Source organism: Pinus tabuliformis, chromosome 2_2 (genome assembly GCF_031772625.1).
Source record: "Pinus tabuliformis cultivar Carrire ecotype Pingquan chromosome 2_2, CPIR1, whole genome shotgun sequence".
Taxonomy (NCBI): domain Eukaryota; kingdom Viridiplantae; phylum Streptophyta; class Pinopsida; order Pinales; family Pinaceae; genus Pinus; species Pinus tabuliformis.
The window spans coordinates 309,589,916-309,609,866 of NC_142300.1; the positions used below are offsets into that span (position 1 = coordinate 309,589,916).

Below are 19,951 nucleotides of genomic sequence, written 5' to 3' on the forward strand. Positions count from 1 at the left end.
TATATACCTTTGTTTTATTAATGTAAGGGTTCATATTCTTAGGGAATAATATTATTGATAAGGTTTATAATATCAATCATAGTGTTTCATATAAATCCCTTATGTTTATCAACCATGGTCCAGCGTCACGTTGTCACAAATATTGTCTCAATATGAAAACCAACCATGGTCAACAATGTTCGTTTTCCAATTTATAATATTTATCATAGGGTTTATATTCCTTGGGTTTATAATATTAATCCTTTGGGTTTTTTGGTTTTTAGAATTAATCCCTTGATTTTATTAATGTCTTTCGTTTATAATATCAATCCCTTGGGTTTATTAATGTAAGCGTTCATATTCTTAGGGCATAATATTATTGATAAGGTTTAAAATATCAATCCCAGGGTTTAATATAAATTCCTTGGGTTCATAATATTAATTATAGTGTTTATATTCCTAGGGTTTAATATTAAGCCTATGTTTTACAATATTAATCCCTTGGGTTTATTAATTTTAAGGTTTATAGTCCTAGGGTTTAATATTCATCCTAGGGTTTATAACCCCTTGGGTTTTTAATATTAAGACCTAATACAATCATAAATAATATTTTTCTGTAACCTAGTATAATATTAAGCCTAGGTTTACAATATTAATCCCTTGGGTTTATTAATTTTAGGGTTTGTATTCCTATGGTTTAATATTCATCCTAGGGTTTAATGTTATTCCCTTCAGTTTATTAATCCATTGAGTTTATAACATTAATCGTAAGGTTCATGATATGAATATTCGAGTTTAATGTTTATTTTAGGGTTTATAATATTTATCTTCAGGTCTATATCCCTTGGGTTTAATATTATTCCCTTGGGTTTATAATCCCTTGGCTTTTTAGTATTAATCCCTTGGGTTTATAATTTTAATCATAGGGTTTATAAAATGTTTATAATATTAATCATATGGTTTATATTCCTAGGGTTTAATGTTAATCATAGGGTCTAATGTTATTCCCTTAGGTTTATAATATTAATCCTAAGGTTTATAATATTAATTATATGATTTATATTCCTACGATTTAATGTTAATCCTAGGGTCTAATGCTATTCCCTTTGGTTTATAATCCCTCGAATTTTAAATATTAATACAATGAGTTTATTAATCCCTTGGGTTTATGATATTAATCTTAGGGTTTAATATTAAGCCTATGGTTTATAATATTAATCCTAGGGTTTAATATTAATCCCTTAAGTTTATAATCCTTTGTATTTATAGTATTAATCCTTTATGGTTTATTTTAGGGTTTATAATCCCTTGCTTTATCATCTCGTTGCATTTATTATATCAATCCAATCAGTCTATTAATCTAATGGTTCATATTCCAAGGGTATAAAATTATTAAATAGATTGATAATAGTAATCATAGGGTCTAATTTAAATATCTTGGGTCTATAATCTATTGAGTTTATAATATAAATTCGTTGGGTTTATTAATCCCTTGGTTTAGAATATTATGTAAATTATGTTATAGTTTGAAATATAACTATTAATATTATATTATATAAAACATAGTATTATATTAATATATAGTATAATATTGATATAATAATCATATTATTATTCATATAGTTTTTAACAATTACAAATATTTAATTTTTGATAGTCACTTAAATATTATATACTTAATAATTATTAATGTGGTTAATATAAGCCTATCAGCATATATCAACCACATTTACTAATGTGGTTTATTATAACTTATGCTATGTCATGTCCAATTTAACTTGTTTGAGTTTTAAAATTTAAAAATTATAATTATAATTTCGATAATCTAAAGTACACATATTTTAAGTCATGTTACTAGCGTATGAGTAAGTGGGTAAATTAGTTAGTCAAGTTCAAAATTTTGACTATGTGAACGAAATTGTAGTATGATTCTTTATTACTGGATTTTTCTCAGTATAACCAACACCATTAATGTGTCATTGTCTCATCTGTCTTCCAAGCTGGATTTCCTCTCCTTGAATTATCTTCTTCATTTATGGTTCTCTATTTTTGTTCGTAAAACATCCATGTCGAAGCACTGTAGAAGATACATAGCTTTATTGTCATTTCTATTGCTTTGCTCTTTACTCTTACTTTACAAACAAAATTGCAAAAGTGTAAAGGTTGCAAGCTGGATTTTCTCTCCTTGAATAATATTCTTCCTTTATGGTTCTCTATTTTTGTTCCTAAAACATCCATGTTGAAGCAGTGTGGAAGATACATGAGCTTTATTGCCATTTCTATGCTTTTCTCTTTACTCTTATTTTTACAAACAAAATTGCAAATGTGTAAAGGTTGCAAGCTGGATTTCCTCTCCTTGGATCATCTTTTTCCTTTATGGTTCTCTATTTTTGTTCCTGAAACATCCATGTTCAAGAACTATGGAAGATACATGAGGTTTATTTCTATTTCTATGATTTTCTCTTTACTCGTATTTTTACAAACAAAATTGAAAATGTGTAAAGGTTTCAAGTTTCATAGTGCGAGTTGCTACGAAAATGTGCAAACATTATATATATTTATTCAAGAGACTTTGTTAGGAAATGAACTCGCAAACTTAAAAACTTCTTAGTGAATTCTCATCACCTCTTGACTCAACTGAAAGTGAAATTTCAAATCATTGTAACAACCATTCCCAGAGGGAACATAATCCATATATTAAGCATGCTAACTAGGTAACTATAATTATATTACAATTTACAACACTATCTAGTGGTCAACTTTTGAGAGATTACAAAACAACATTTATCTTCATTTATTATAGCCATTCATCCCCTTTAAATATATGTCAACCTCTATGGGAAAAAAAAAAATGGTATAACACTTCCTCAAATGTAAAGCATCTTCCATAATATCAAGTTTAATTCGAAGAGCCCCATTGCTTTTACAGAAAAATTTGAAGACTATAACCCTAGAAAAACATATTTGATAAGAAGGTATCTCTGCACTCTAGCACAATGAGTTTTTTTGGATTACTATAGTTCTCTTTTCACACTGCCCATTAAAATTCAGAAATCCAACTGAAATGAAAGCTAATATGGTTAAAAGGCCAAATGTTTCCATGCATATATAAGCCACGACAATATAGGAAAATATATTCTAAAACAATGAACCTTGTTATCCATCAACATGTATAATTTGTCTTACCACAGCTCTCTATTTACAATTCCCATCCAAGTGTAGAAATCCAACCATTTGAATAGCCTGATATGATCCCCCATTGCTATCATTAAATTAGATGATAAAATTGAGTTGTAGTGGAGAGAAAGGTCTTCAAAAGAAGGTAAATATAAAAGTCACCTCTAGCAACACCCACACCCCCACTCCCCAAACAACTAAAAACAAACCATATTAATACAATCACACAACATCAGATACAAATAGACAAAAACAATTATCCCAATAAAGCACATTAAAAGGAAAAGTATGGCTTAAAATTTAAAAGGAATTTGCATTACAAGTAAGAAATAAAATTCAGAAGAGAACATGAAAAGAAGATCAAACTCCCTCTTCAAGAACTTAGCATTGTAGTTCTTGTCATTGATTTGGAAGAGATGGGTTGACTTTGAGGCAGTGTAGCATTGAAGTTCTTGTCATTGATTTGGAAGAGATGGGTTGACTTTGAGGCAGAGGAAATTTTATGATTATGGCACACCAAAATAAAGCTGACAAGGTCAACCGTACGAGACCTATAACCAATAAAAGTCGAGATTTCTCCTTGCAACTTCATCTCTTTTAATCAAGTTCATTTTGAGTAAGGTATCAAAGTGTATTCTCACTTTCTTTTGGTCCAGCCATAACAATATTTGTTTATATTGTCTAAAACTAAACAAAAAAGCAACAAACAAGGCTTGGTATTCTGGTAACATGTCAAGAGAAATGGGAATGGCAAAACCGAAGAAGAAATGGTAATGGAACAAGAAATTGGCCTAGAGGGTTGACTGAAGATAAGAGATCTAAACCTCACTAAGCTTACACTTCTTGTGCATATAAAATTGATTGAAATGTACTAATTTTGTGTGAGGACGAAAAGAGAAACCAAAACGGAACGAGAAACTGGTCTCTTGGTGAGGGTTTTGGTAACAAAGTCTTCGTGAAGGTGATGTATTTTCAGTCTCTTTGTCTATGTGAGCCTTGACTACCGGTGATAATAGTCAGATGCCTCTCCTTGTGGAAGGATGTGTGCAATTGGCTTGCAATGTATATTAGCTGGCAATAAGCTACATTGTTAAGACAATGCAGTCTTCATAAAAATTGAGGAGAACAAAGCGATGGAGCAGAGGACCTTCTCTTCTCAGTATTACAAATCAGTTAAATAAGATTGCATTGGAAACATGAGTCATAAATGACTGGAGTTGAACTCAACTTAAACTGAACTAATTGAAAGTGAACAAGGACACTTGGAGGGATGATTTTAACACCTAAAACGTGGTTGGGATTGGATTCTCCAACGCTCCCCCTTAATTACAACCACATAAGATTTCAACTAAGATACCTCCTAGTCTATGTCTCAGTGATGTTTACAATTTAAAAATTTACTTCAACTTTTCTTCTTCTCTTTTTTTAGATCCTATAGCCTCTAAATTGTTTCAACTTTTTCTTCTTGTTGTATCCTTCAAACCTAAGTTTCTTCATTTGATGGCATAGGTATTCCATTCTTCCACGCTGTCTAAGCATATCATAGAACTCTTCAAAAAATGACTTGTATGTGTGATGCTCCCACATATTATATTATGTAGTGAGATTTTCATCATCAATCTGCTCCAACATAAGACCATAAAACAATCTCATCTCTTCATGACTCCAATACTTGAAAATTTCATTAAATTTGTTCATCGTCCAAGGTGTCTTTAATGTTCATTTCTGCAACTTCTATGGAGACCTCATGTAGACATGGTGTTGCAAGCCATGCTTCAAGGAAATTTAACTCTTATTCAAAATCATTTTGTGTACGTGCACACTGAAAATCAACATTAGAATTAAAAATATTTGCATAACCACATTGGTTATGTTCCTTCTGCTCTGCAATGAGATCTTCCTCTTGTTGCGCTTCTTTCTCTCCCTCTTTTTCTGACTCTATTTTCTCTCTGTGGACTTCCTTCTATGTCTCTCCCTCTATGTTATAAACATATTTGGGCATGTCAACCCCAAAATTATATGTCGATGTATTAGGGATCATCAACCCCTAAAAGACTTGTTTCATACCCTAAAAAACCTTAGTCATCTGAGTGCATCATTCCCCAAAAGCTCCACTTCAGAAATCATCCAGAAACTACCTAAACTGAACCATACTGACTACTTCACTATCAAAGTGCGATGCATACTGACTGCTACATTGTCAGGGTGTGATGCATACTATTTAGGCCTTCTATAGGGTGCGATGGGTGAGGATGGACAAATTTCCAGGACAGTTTGTTAGTTGGGTGCTCATGGAATCTTCTAGAAACTTCTCCTGTGCCACTTGCCTCTCTGAATTCGCCCAAGGATGAATAAGGGAACTAGGAAACCATCTCCAATCCCCTCTCTTGTGGAAACAATTGTAACAAGTGTAATGACACTAATCAAACCCCTAGGATGACTCACACTGTTGAAAATATCTATAAATGGATCTCCAATCCAAGAGATCATAAGGCTGGAATGTTGTGAATTGCAAGTAAGTGCTGATAGTTTGTACTTGAGGAGAGAGCATTATATTCTTGTTGGTGTGATCTTGCTATTTCATGAGGTGAAGATGGATTGAAGCTGGGAGGATGGCGCTGGATCAAACAACTGGGTTGTAATTCTCCTTTCTATTAATAAAGCTCTTCAATTTTTCTCCCATATGATTGTGCAATTGTGAATGCTATCATTTGTTCATTATATATCTGATTCTGTAATGCTTATGTTGTAATAGATCACGATGCTTTGATGGTTCTTTGTTGCTGTACTTATGCAAGTACTCTCCAAGCGTGTTAAGTATGGGGAGGAGTTGTAGGATCTGCAAAAGGAGAGAGAGATCAAGCAAGGGATTAAGCGAAAGTTCCAGGTTGGTTCCACTATCTTTCTCTTATCTGTTACACATAGGAAATATCATTGAATTGCTTTAAATTGTTGTTTCTAGGGTTGCTGCCAAACCTAGAGGTTTAGTCGTTCGAAAAGACACTAATTTCCCAGAAACAAATTGGCGACTCCAATGGGGAATGAACAGATGTTTGTTTGTTGTTATTGTTTGTTTTATGTTCAATTCTATAAGCTATAGAGAGAGTCTGAAGCCAACCAGGTAGATTTCGAACTGCTCTTGCTTTGCAATTGCATAGTAGATGAATGCTGCTTCAGTCAATCTCTAGTTTAGTCTATGAAATAAACATTTGACTTGCAAGCACATCTAGATGCCCTTTTGGTAGCTTAGTAACCTCTCAAGACATTCCATCATACTTTGCTCATTATTGTTCATCAAAACCAAGCTTGATTTCATTGAAAACTGCTCCATATTTGAGCCAAAATGTCATTCAGTTGCGCTCTTTAGACCATCGCACTGTCTTCCACTATGTTCCAGTATGCATCCCACCTCTCGAGTGTAGAAAGTGCGATGCATATTATTTTTTGTGAAGCTCAGGTGCAGTGATTGACTGAACTCATTGTTCCCATCTAGGACTTGAGGGTTTCGATTTGTTTTCTGTTTTGTTTGATTGTTTTGCTGCATATGAACAGTTCCTCTTCACTAAAGCTTACTTGCATCATTTAGATCAGCCTCAATACATTAGGATTAGTGAATGTTTTTTTGTATTTGTTCCTCATTTACAATCCTTTGTCGAAAATTTGTCTTAGTTGATTTGTCGCTTTGATACAAAGAGTGTCGTAATTGTTGTTTTTTGTCAAAAAGAGAAGTGTCGTAAAATTTTCCTTCCCTTGATAATCAATTAAACTTTTCTTGATGCATTTGATTTGATTTGTTTACATTCAAAGTGTCGAAGCATTTTTATTCAAAATTTAAAGCGTCGTTTTTGAGTCCTCCTTTCCCTTTTGAAGGAAAAATTGTCGAAAATGTCATTTTGAGTGCAATATTTTAGATCTTTGCTTATTTTAGTTTTCCTTATTGCATCTTTCACATTAGGGAAAGCGAAAACAAATACATACATTTTCATTTATAATTTTTTTATTTGTGTGTGAAAAGATGATTTAGGGAAATACACTAGTGTGTGCTCTTTGCTCTTTGCTTAAAAGCACTTTAAATCTTCTTTCCCTAGTAGCTAGGATTTTCATTGCTCAAATAAACAAAGATTGTTTATCATTGTAGATTGCATCTTAGGAATTTCAGATCATCATTATGTGGCGAACCATTGAAAGGTAAACTTTAAGAAAGATCAACTTTAAAATGAACCTCAATTAACTTAACAACGCTTTGGAATCTAACGCAACACATCTAGAGGTCTAGGCTAGAGATGTGTTCTGGTGTCATTAAACCTAGTGGCTATCGTTTTCATTGATGGTTGGGTGATTCCTCCTCTTTGATGTCACAAGTGCTAGCACGGACTTGTGCTCCCCGTACCGTCGCATATATATTGGGAGACCACAATAGGCTTAAATCCTTTATCCATAGGAAGCTAAGTCTGCCACCTTATTGATTGCAATGCACTGAACACAGCATTCAGGAAGATTGACTGTTGTACATAAGTCCTTGGTAATTTCTCTTTAATTTATCACCAAGGTGTATATTGCAATTTTTTCGATTGGTTTGGTAAACCCTTTGTCTAGACTCTATAGAGTAGTCACTTTCATTCCTTTTTGACTTTCTAAAAGAAAAGGTCCATCTGAGCACTTGTCCTTTCAAGCTCATTAAAAATCGAAGACGACTAGAGTCATCTTTAGCTTTTTCTCGACTCTCTAAAACTGAAAAAGTGAAGTTGTATCAAAGTGTTGTTAAAATTAATTGACAGCAAATAACATTCCTATTCCTTAGTTGATCTTAGGTTGAAACATATGGCTACAAATCCGGAGTCCACCAATGAAGGAATGCCTTTTGATGGGAATCCTAGTCCTTTTCCTTCTTTCAAAAATATTGGTGCTCCTTATATGGCTACATTGTCCCTTCTGGGATTTACCATTAGCTTTCCAGTATGGTTGTTTTCAACCTTCTTGGTTCAAAATGTCGTGATTTCTCTGCAACCGACTACATCTCCAATTGGACAAAATCAACCTTGAGTTGATCCTAAAGTTGACCCTTTGCCTTCTTCCTTGTTTGTTTCTCCCTCCCCCTCTTCCTCTTCGCTTGGTGAAAGTATTGGTACTAGTAACCAGGAGGCTAAGAAGAAGAAGAAGAAGAAGCCAATTCAGCAAGGGGGCAACTGAGCAACCATTGCTTTAAATGCAACATCTCATGAAAATCCATCTGTTAAGCCTCACAAAGTCAAATATCCATGCAAACTTTGTGCAGGGGACCATCTTCTTTGAAATTGTCCTAATATTCCTCAAATATTAGAAGAATGGTCTTCACAATCACATCATTCCGTGTCATCAACCTATGGAGATCTGTTGGTGACACACCATCAACTTGTGATAGTAAAGTTCATGGAAAGAAAGGAAAAGTTAAGTTTCCATGTAGGTTATGTGAAGGGAATCACCCCATTTACCTTTGTCCCTATCTGGATGAAGCCATGAAAGTGTTGGATAACTATCCTGCCTCATCGTAGCGACTTCCATTTCGTTACAGGAAACTCTCCCTAAATCCTTCACTAGTTGATTAACCAACTGGCCAAAATCAACCGTCAGTCGAAATCACTCTCTCTGAAAGTGAATCCTATGAGTCTATACCTGATCCAAATCAATAGGTCGAGGTAATGGTTGACCCGATTTCACCTTCAGCTAATCATACCTTTCTCGAAGAGAGTGAAAATCATACCATTCAAGTTATTTTTGTTACCTCAGATTCAAATGAGCTTGGGGGTAGTCCACCTGTTCCATAAAGATAGGAGGAAATCCTCCAGTTCTCGTAACTCAAGGGGTTAATTCTCCCGTTTCTACAGTACCCCCTCCAAGTAGTCTAGTCACTTCCTTTGATTGGAATCGACTGGCAGGATTCCGCCTTCCTTCTTATGTGCCTTTCCAGATCATAGTACAAGTTTGTAAAATTATTGTATCTAGCACTATTATAGATGAAGGTGCATCAGTGAGTATCCTTTCCTCAGCTGCTTGGCAAGAGCTTGGTTCACCATTACTTTTAACTATTACACAGAATCTATTGGGCTTTAACAGAGGAACCAGTCAACTGTTAGGGATCCTTCCTCAGTTACCTATTACTTTGGGAGGGAAAACCATTTATCTGAATGTGATGGTAGTCCCAGGCCCTTTAGATTACAATCTACTTCTTGGGCGTGACTATGTTTATGGCATGTGATCTATTGTTTCAACACTCTTTCGAGTGATTTGTTTCCTGCATGAAGGCAAAATTGTCACCATTGAACAGCTTTCATTTCCCGGTCCAAATATAGCTCCTAGTCAACGATCTTCCCTAAATGGTCCATTCATATCAATGGTATCATCCCCGCCACGAGTTAATTATGTGGCAACCTATTCCATACCTACATTGACTGATGATCAATTCATTGATGTTGTAAATTATGTACTGGGGCATTGGAACCAGATCTCTCTCTCATGACCACTTATGAGTTGTGATCAAAGGGTGTTGAGGATAGTTCTTTTACTGTGTCAACCTCATTAAAAAATGAAACAGGTCCTCCAAGGATAGTTCTTTGTCTTGTGTCAACCTCGTAAAAAAAAGAAACCAGGATTTGAGGATAGTTCCTTTTCTTGTGTCAACCTCGTTTAAAAATGAACCCAAGGTTATCCGAGGATAGTTCATTGTCTTGTGTCAACCTCGTTAAAAATGAAACCAAGGGTCTCCGAGGATAGTTCATTTTCTTATGTCAACCTCGTTAAAAAATGAAACCAAGGGTCTCCAAGGATATTTCATTGTCTTGTGTCAACCTTGTTTAAAAAGGAAAGAAGGAGTTTGAGGATAGTTCTTTGTCTTGGGTCAACCTCGTTAAAAAATGAAACCAAGGGTCTATGAGGATGGTTATTTTATTGTGTCAACCTCGTTAAAAATGAAACAGGCTAATGAGCATGGTTCCTTGTCTTGTGTCAAGCTCGTTAAAAATGAAACAAGGAATCTAAGTAGATTTCTATGTTTTCTCTCAAGCTCATTAAAAAATGAAACAGGGATCCCTGGAGAAAAATTCCAAGTCGAGTCTTTGATTATATCTCGTAAAATCCCAGTCGAGTCTTTCACTTGATCTCATATAAGAACCTACATTCCATCCACCTGATAGCCATGAGTAGTCTACTTAGGTGAATGTAATGAAGCTAGGGGGGGCATGCACCTAGTGGTAAAGATAAGTTTCCCTATAGGTTATGTGATTGGTCTATCACACCATTAACCTTTGTCTATCTAGATGAAGCCAAAGAGGTGTTGGATAACTGTCCTGCTTCATCACAGTGACTTCCATCTGGTTACAGGAGACTCTCCCTTTCATCGAGCTAGGGGCATGCAAACCTACTCAAGCATAATTTTTCATTTCAAGCTTGTGTCAACATGAAACTGAATCCAAGCACAGTTCCCTATGGTTCAAGCTTGTCTAAAAATGAACCCATTTCCATTTTTAACCCTTGTGATTTCTATTCTATCAGCCTTTTCTATCAGATGAGCCTTGGTTGTTTTTTTCCATCACCACCATCTCTTTAGCCGATCATACACTTTCACTTGGTTGTTTTACCATTTTTGAGGGACAGTTGCAATGAGTGGTATTATTAGCCAACCTCTTCACATAAACCAACATGTTTTGAGAAGTTCCAACATCACCAGAGCCAGTTGCTACCCTAGACACCACTCGTTCCTCAAAAAGGAGTCGTCTTTAAACTATTTTCGAACTCTTTAAACATGAAAAGATTGTCGAGTGCTTGTCCTTTACAGTTCGTTAAAGTATTGGAATTGTCATCCCTCCTGTATTATTTTATCCTTTTTCGGACCTGAGGGATTACTTTACGAAAAATAACTTATGGAGTTTTCTTTTCGTCCTTTCTTCAAACTCTCTAAACATGAAAAGGACCGAGTTATCCTTGTCATTAAACTCGTTAAAATAATAGCAACAAACTTGTCTATCTAGACGAGACCGAGTTTCACTGTCGCTAGACTCGCTAAAACATCAAATAGTGACAAGTTTGCCGGAAGGGCAGATTATAGAACAAGCATATGTTATCCTCACCAAGCTTGACAAAAATAAAGACGTACTAGTCAGCAATGACTGGGGAAAAAGGGGAAAGAACTTGAAGAATTTATGGTAGCAAGACGCTCTTGGACATGACACTTTCACTTCATCTCCATGATTGAGTTGGGTTGGGTTATTCCATTCACCAGTCATCATACCATTGGTCTTTCATACCATCCATATTTTTGGCTTAACGCTACCAATTCATCTCAGTGTAGCCGACATGTTCAAGAGAAGTCATTCAGTTGAGAAGTCATCATCTAGTTAACATCTCATACACAGCAATACCTCCAACCTTCATTTTTTTCATGACCGCCATTCCTGAACCTTGTGTCGTCAGTTCATTTTATCCTCCGGAAATCATTTGCTTTGTTTCGTGTCGTAGGTGTGGGATACATCAAGGCCCTCCTATGATGAGTCACTTCTTGTCAACATCAACTCATTATCAAAGAAGTTGACTTAGAAACAACCTTTTCAGTGCTTTGAAGCTTGCATACATCAATGGCAAGTTTCTCACTTCTGGCGACAGGTTGACATCAATGTCCTTCTACCGAAAGATTTTGCGTGGTGTTTGACATCAGTTCATGTATTCACCACATGAAATGTACTATAGTACCTTGAGGATCATTTTCATTATCGGTGATCCCTCTTGCATCTATTAACAGCTCACATGTTTGGCTGGTAATCGGGTGATGTCTTTCCATGTTCGACTTCAGAACATCTCTTCACATGGATTGATTTGTACATTGAGCGAAGATTGAATGAGTTTGAAGACCCCGGATCTAGTTTCATCCATCTATGTTGCGATATATTCAGGAATATAAAAACAGCAAATGTACAAAGGCTCTACACAGATGGTCATCCTAATCATGGATTGTGACTCTATAACTGTAAAATCACGAGTCTGTATCTGTAGACGACTATCTGATATATGTACATGAAATGAAATTTATAAAGTTGAGCATGGGAATGCCTCCCTAAGCTAGATCATGAAAATCATATTATGATGATGTATTGTATTGTAACTTATGCAGGTCACCTTCTAGTTCGAAACTTCAGATCCTCATGATAAAGCATTTCACATGACATGAATTTTTATGACCTCATGCTTTAGGGGGCAACTGTTATAGACATATTTGGGCACATCAACCCCAAACTTATATGTTGATGTATTAGGGCTCATCAACCCCTAAAAGAGTTGTTTCATACCCTAAAGGAACTTAGTCATCTGAGTGCATCATTCCCCAAAAGCTCCACTTCAGAAATCATCCAGAAACTGCCTAAACTGAACCATACTGACTGCTCCACTATCAACGTACGATGCATGCTGATTGCTACACTATCACGTTGTGATGCATACTGTTTAGGCCTTCCATAGGGTTTGATGGGTGAGGATGGACAAATTTCCGAGACAGTTTGTTAGTTGGGTGCTCATGGAATCTTCTAGAAACTTCTCCTGTGCCACTTGCCTCTCTGAATTCGCCTAAGGATGAACAAGGGAACTAGGAAACCATCTCCAATCCCCTCTCTTGTGGAAACAATTGTAACAAGTGTAATGACACTAATCAAACCCCTAGGATGACTCACACTGTTGAAAATATCTATAAATGGATCTCCAATCCAAGAGATCAGAAGGCTAGAATGTTGTGAATTGCAAGTAAGTGTTGATGGTTTGTAATTGAGGAGAGAGCATTGTATTCTTGTTGGTGTGATCTTGCTATTTTGTGAGGTGAAGAGGGGTTGAAGTTTGGAGGATGGTGCTGGATTAGACAACTGGGTTGTAACTCTCCTTTCTATTAATAAAGCTCTTCAAGTTTTCTCCCATATGATTGTACAATTGTGAATGCTATCATTTGTTCATTATATATCTGATTCTGTAATGTTTATGTTGTAATAGATCATGATGCTTTGATGGTTCTTTGTTGCTGTACTTGTGCAGGTACTCTCCAAGCATGTTAAGTACAGGGAGGAGTTGCAGGATCTGCCAAAGGAGAGAGAGATCAAGCAAGGGATTAAGTGAAAGTTCCAGGTTGGTTCCACTATCTTTCTCTTATCTGTTACACATAGGAAAAATCATTGAATTGATTTAAACTGTTGTTTCTAGGGTAGTTGCCTAACCTAGAAGGTTAGTCATTCGACAAGACACTAATTTTCCCAGAAACACTCTATCTCTGTCTCTTTGACTTCTTTAATAACCTGTGTTGCTACAAACATGTTGTCCTCCACTCACTTAATTGGGCTTTTCTCACTGAATAACGTCATGTCTATATGATGTTCTTCTTGCATTACTTACAATCATTCATCATTAGCCAATAATTCTTCATTAAAATTTACATCAAAAATATTAATAGCTAGATTCACCATAATATCGACTGCTATAATGGCAATTTCATTGTCATGAGCAAGCTCCATTACTTGATTCACCGAACTTTCATGAGCAAGCTCTGTTGCTCAATTTACCAAATCTTCATCAGCAAGCTCCCTTGCTCGAATCATTATATTTTCATCAACAAGATCTATTGCTCGAAACAAGATATCTTCATTTACTTGTGATTGTGCACACTAGGGTTCATGAGCATCTATGTGCTCCTTCTCTCTTGCTTCTGTGACTTGTTCACAAACATCATCAACTTGTGGCTCAGCAAAGTGGAATTCAACAAATTTTTCATCTTGGTGTAGATCTCCTTCTATAGATCCACTTTCAAATTCAACTTCAATTCTCCCTCTTGCAGCAAAACTCCTCTCAAGGGTATTCAATGCATCCTTGGCTTTCTTGGCTTCTAAAATCAAGGGTAGAATGTTGTCATCTACATATTCTTTTATGCATTTCAATGCAAAGGCATCCTTTTTCCTCTTCACTTCCCTATCTAAAAGATCTCAAACATATCTTGTTGTCACTTTGACCTCTTTTCCCATTTCTTAATAAAATTAAATATATATATATATATATATATATATATATATATATATATATATATATATATATATATATATATATATATATATATATATATTTAATTCCCTCTCTAAAAAAATTATTTTACATAATATAATTACATTTTATAAACATTACATTATTCCTTTTGCCAAATCCGTGGAACCTATGTAATTACATGGAAAAAAAAAACTCTTTTAAATAATTTCATAAGCCCTTTTAAAATATCACATGGGCAATTTGTTTTTTAATCATAAGGCTTTTCAAATCATATGCAGGACAAATTAAATGATCCCTCTTCAAACCTTTTAAGAAGAAAGGCACGGTCAGTTCTTCAAACCAAAAGCATGCAAATGATTTTGCACATTTTTGATAAATTAAACTGAACTAATGGTGAATTAAGTTGTTGACTTAGCCTTTTTCATTCCTCCACGACTTTTGCACCCTTTATTCCTCATGCCTCATCGACGCTTTTTTTATTACAGGTAACGCTATGTGGGATGAGTAGAGGCCTGCCTTAAATGGGAATCGTTGTAAGGAATTGAAACTAACACGATCTTTTGAATTGAATTGGCATCGAGTAATGCTAACGCGCCTCTGGTACTTTGTGTGGGCATTAATACCTTGTCTTCAAGGAAGTACCCTTTCGCCTTCGCTTTCGCTGGCTTAGCCATAGCTAGCTTCTTGGTTCTATGGCTGTTTCTTCGCAAGCCTTTTGTGTGCCCACCTATTCTGTCTTCTTTTCGCTTCATCATGTTCTTGTTCTCTTGGGAGTCTTATACAAACTCTTTTTTGTTGCTCTCTGGGAGCCTTACACAGACTAACCTTTGATACCAAGAGAGTAACCTTTGATACCATGAAAAAAAATTGAAGATAACAAAACTATGGAGGATAGGACTTTCTCTTCTGAGTATTAGTAATCAACTAAACAAATAAGATTAATTAGAAATATCAGTTATAAATGATTGGAGTTAAAATCGACTTAAACTAAACTAAGTGAAACTGAAGTAGGACATTTGGAGGGACTTTCTTGACACTTAACAGGTGGTTGGTATTAGATTCTCCAAAAACTGTGAGATTCAAATCCAAATCCTCTACTACCACTATGCCCATAAAATCACTAATGAGGATAATTGACGTTGACCACACTTTCATTCTCATTGTGGTCTACGCCACCCAAGTAACATGAGTTTCAAAGAAATGACACAGGGTGCAAATCCACAGGTATTTTGGCACTAGGGCACCTAAACTCAAGGTAGTCTGCTAGCAAATGACATGAGTTTCAAAGAAATGACACAGTGTGCAAATCCGTAGGTATTTTGGAACTAGGGCACTGTAACAACTCCACCATATACATATACGAATAATGTAAAGTGAAATTTTTGTTTTATTACATAATAGCATCATTACACTTCTAAATTAAAGTTGACATAGCACTGTACATACATATATGGGTTAGGTACTTTCATATCACGATATCTGATCTATAATTAAAGGTCGGGTGTCAACACTTATTTTTTGGTTTATGGCTTTATATTATTGAGGATTAGAATAATTTTTTCCTATGCCACACGGCATTCAACCATCCCACCACAGTACGCACTCATGCGATTAGTCACTCAACTTCTGGTTTATTCCTTTTTCTTTGGATTGATATTTTGTTCGGTCATTAATCTCCCTTGCTCCATCCTGGTACGTGGCACGGGTAGGTTGTCCTGCCGCATCTGCACAACTCGGGACTCCCGCTTCATCGATAGGGTAGAGCCTGCTCCACGATCTGATGGTTGGAATACATTTGGGGTTTTTCACTTTCCTGGTTTGTGAAGAGGATGGTCTCATTCCTCCACATCCTTCCTCACAGTTTTCTCTGGTTCACTTCTCCTCTTGCAAGCCTAATTGGTCCGTCGAACCAGAGCTATGATGCGGCCAGAAAATGCAGATACAGATCATGGACCACCTCCTGGTGAGTATTCATCAGGTGAGCTTTGATTACTAATCTTTCTCTATTAAAATTTCCTTTGCAGTCAATGGTTAAATCAAATCTCTGTTGCCTTGTTTTTTGATGGACTCTATGTTTTGTTTATCTGGTAGGAAGCTCATATCCTAGTTCGGGATGGAGAGATTCTTCTCAGGCCTGTATCACCAATAGTCTCTGGGTAAGATTCAACTCTAGAATGGTGCTTTTGCCTGAAGGGAATACTATCTCTAGGCTGGTTGAAGTTTTTAAAGCTTTTCTTCCCTGCTGACAAATAGTGCAGTCATTGTATGGTTATGGGTTTTAGTCTTAATCTTGTCGGGCGATACTCCTTCACTGTTCTGAGGTATCCATGTGTATTTTCCTCAATATGATTGAGGGTTTTGCTACCACTTACAGCTCCTATGAATTTGGTAGCACCGATACAGTATTCACATTTAAATTCTGTGTATAATAATGGGGGTTTACATTTCTTAGTCTTGTAGCCGGTTGCGTTTCTGAAAGTAATGAGTTTAATGACTTCTCAGGCTATATGCTGATGTCTGGATTATTGTTTTTGTTTCCTATTTATGTAATGAGTTTATTGACTTCTCGGGCTATATGCCGATGTCTGGATTATTGATTTCGTTTCCTATTTCAAAGTATAATACTTACTAGTTTTATGAAATCCAAAATCGAATGTGTTTTTATGGTTTATGTTTGCAATGAGGCTCCTCGAACCCTCATGCCAAATTGTTCTTAAGATATCAATTCCAAATTGTTTGAACAAGATTTTTGGTGGAAAGTCAACTCAAAGGTTTTATTAAAGTTCATACTGTTTATCATTGTTACTATGTCGAATTTGCTTGGTCGTACTCTTTGCATGGATCAAATGTGAATATTTTCTTGTTCCGACTATTCTCATGCTTAAGATTTATTCATTCATAGGTTCATTTCTGAGTTATAGTCATGGGGTTACCTAGTACGGTTTTAGGATACCATGCAAGATTCCAGATTGGTAAAAGGCTGACCATTCATGGAAAATCTATCCAGGTCAACATTCAGGTTTCTATACCTAAACCCTTGCTTCAACAACCCCATATTTTTGCTTGTTATCTTTGTATAACAGCATCCCTGCTCTATTAATTATTTTCCTAAATTATCTGAAGTTTCACACAGATCTTTTAATTCTTTTTTTTTTCTTTTGGGTTATAAATTCAGTGCAGAAATGCAACACCACAGTATGCCTACATTAGTCATCTTTTCTCTGCAAAATTCTTAAAGAAAATGCCTGTATAGTTTATGTTTAATCAATATTACTATGATAGTCATTACCTATGTTGATAGAACTGAAAGGATTATATTTCTGCAAATAGTCTATTGGTCATTCTTTCTGCGTTAATAGAACTTGAAGATTATGATTATGCAATTACTATTTTCACCAGTTTACAGGAAAATAAATATACTTCACTTAGACAGTAGCAACTTGCTAATTTTTCTGGAAGATAATCACTATCTTTAGGTTCTCCTGTTAACAATAAGTAGGAAAGAAGATGCAACTAAGTCCTACTACTAACTTTCTACACTCACCGGAGCCTTAGGTAATTCATCTTGGTGTACCATGAAAATTCTAGAAAGTACCTCATACCTAAGTTTCTTTTATGTAATGAACTCCAACGGAAGAGTTCACCCCTAGTTCTATTGCTAGTCAAACCTCCCGTCTGTGAGATTGTCTATCGGGACCAAATCTCCCCCCCTAGCTTGCTCATAAGACCTTCAGTCTTCTGTCAGTTTCTTGCACATAACGCTCTTACTATTTGGTCATCACTAGACGTAGCAAGTTTTTCCCTTTTCCTCCTCTCTGTCCCTACAGCATAGTTTTTCCTCCCCCCTTAGCTTCTTTTCTTTGGAAGCCTTACACAATTAGGGGAGGTAGTTAGGGTTTTTCCAACAACTGTTTTTTTCTTTTAACTTCCTTTCCCCGGAAGTTACAAGATCTACTGATACTTAAATCATTCCACATTTTCAATAAATAAAAATATTATTTAATTCAAACAGATAATAACACCTATCTATTCAGTCTGTTCTTAGTGTGGTAAATAAAATATTTATAGCTTTTTGGGGACATTACATCTCCCCCTCCTAAAACCAAACATCGTCCCAATGTTTTCTGGCTGCAAATAGTCCTAGACAAGCTTCTCTCATGAGTTGTTCATCCTCCCAGGTGGCCTCATCCGGTCGAAAGTGCTGCCATTGCACTTTAACCTGGGTGATGGCTCGTTTCCACAGTGTTACTTCTCTCTGATCTAGTATATTCAGCGGCTCGACCAAGATTTCTCCTTCTGGCTCGACCTGAAACACACAATAATTTAAGTTAGTCTTTCCTCAGTCAACAAATCTGATTGGTCTACCCAGGATACTTTCTTACCTGAATGTCCTGCCAACTGATTACATGCTTAGGATCATAAACATATTTTTTTAATACAGACACATGGAAGACGTTGTGGACCCAAATATGACTTGGCAGAGCAAGCTGGTATGCCACCAGACCAACTCTAGCTAAGATCTGAAAAGGTCCGCAAAACTGGGGTGCCAGCTTGGCGCTCCCACTCCATTGTAGTGTGCTCTTTTTAGCTCAAATCCTCACATACACATGATCTCCTACTTGGTACTCCTTAAAGCTTCTCTTTCGGTCGGCGAAATTCTTTTTCCTGTCCTAGGCTGCCTTTAAATTGGATCGTACCTTCTTGACCATTTCCTCCATTTCTTTAAGCATTTCGGGGCCCAGCATCAGCTTGTCCTCTGGTCCCCCCCAGCTTGAGGGTGTGCGACATTTTTGTCTGTACAACACTTCAAACGGACTCATCTGCAGGGACGTATGATAGCCATTGTTGTATGCGAATTCGACCAAATGCAGGTAATCTTCCCACTTGGATGGTTGCTGCACTAGATACGACCTTAGCATATCTTCTACAATCTGATTCACCCATTCCGTTTGTCTATCAGTCTAAGGATGATAAGTGGTACTGAAGTTTAATTGAGTCCCCAATTCCCCAAACAAAGTTCTCTAGAAGACTGACGTAAATTTTACGTCACGATCAGCGATTATAGTCTTTGGTAACCCATGCACCTTAAAAATATTTTGCATAAAGATGTGGGCAATCTGCAGATAAACATCAGACTTGAATTAAAAGAAGGAGTTGCAGCTCACAGGTGAGTACTGCACCTGGAGACTTCACTCAAACAAAGAAGAGACTCTCTCTCCGTTCACTCTAATTCCATCAAATGAATATTACAATATTAAATACATCACTAGAAATTAGGTAGTTGTAAACAAACTCCTAAACTCTAGGAACAAATCCTAAACTAAGGAGATATGTTAGAACTATGTAACCATTTCTCCATTAATACAAAATAGTATTGATTATTTTTAACTCCCCCACCTTAATGGAGAAAGGAGTATCCTGAACTCCTAGCATCCCTCTAAATAATTCAAACTTTACACGCCCTAGAAGTTTAGTAAAAATATCAGCTAAGTTATCACAAGTTTTACAATACTCCATACGTATTTCTTTTGACTGTATCTTTTCTCGAAAAAAATGAAACTGAGTGTCAATATGCTTGGTATTTTTATGAAAAACTGGATTGTATGCAAGCTTGATGGTACTTTGGTTGTTAGTTTTGATACTAGTTGATTCTTTTTGTCCTTCTCCTGCATCGTTGAGAAGTCTTCTCAACCAGATAGCTTCACATGTGGCTGCACACAATGCTTGGTACTTAGCCTCACATGAAGATAGAGCT

At 36.0% G+C, this 19,951-nt stretch overlaps 1 pseudogene; it reads right to left on the minus strand.

The window, feature by feature from the left end:
- LOC149192522 (glutathione S-transferase F10-like) overlaps positions 1–19,115 on the minus strand; it is a 53,937-nt pseudogene extending 34,822 nt beyond the window's left edge.
- Positions 19,116–19,951: the final 836 nt, after the last annotated feature.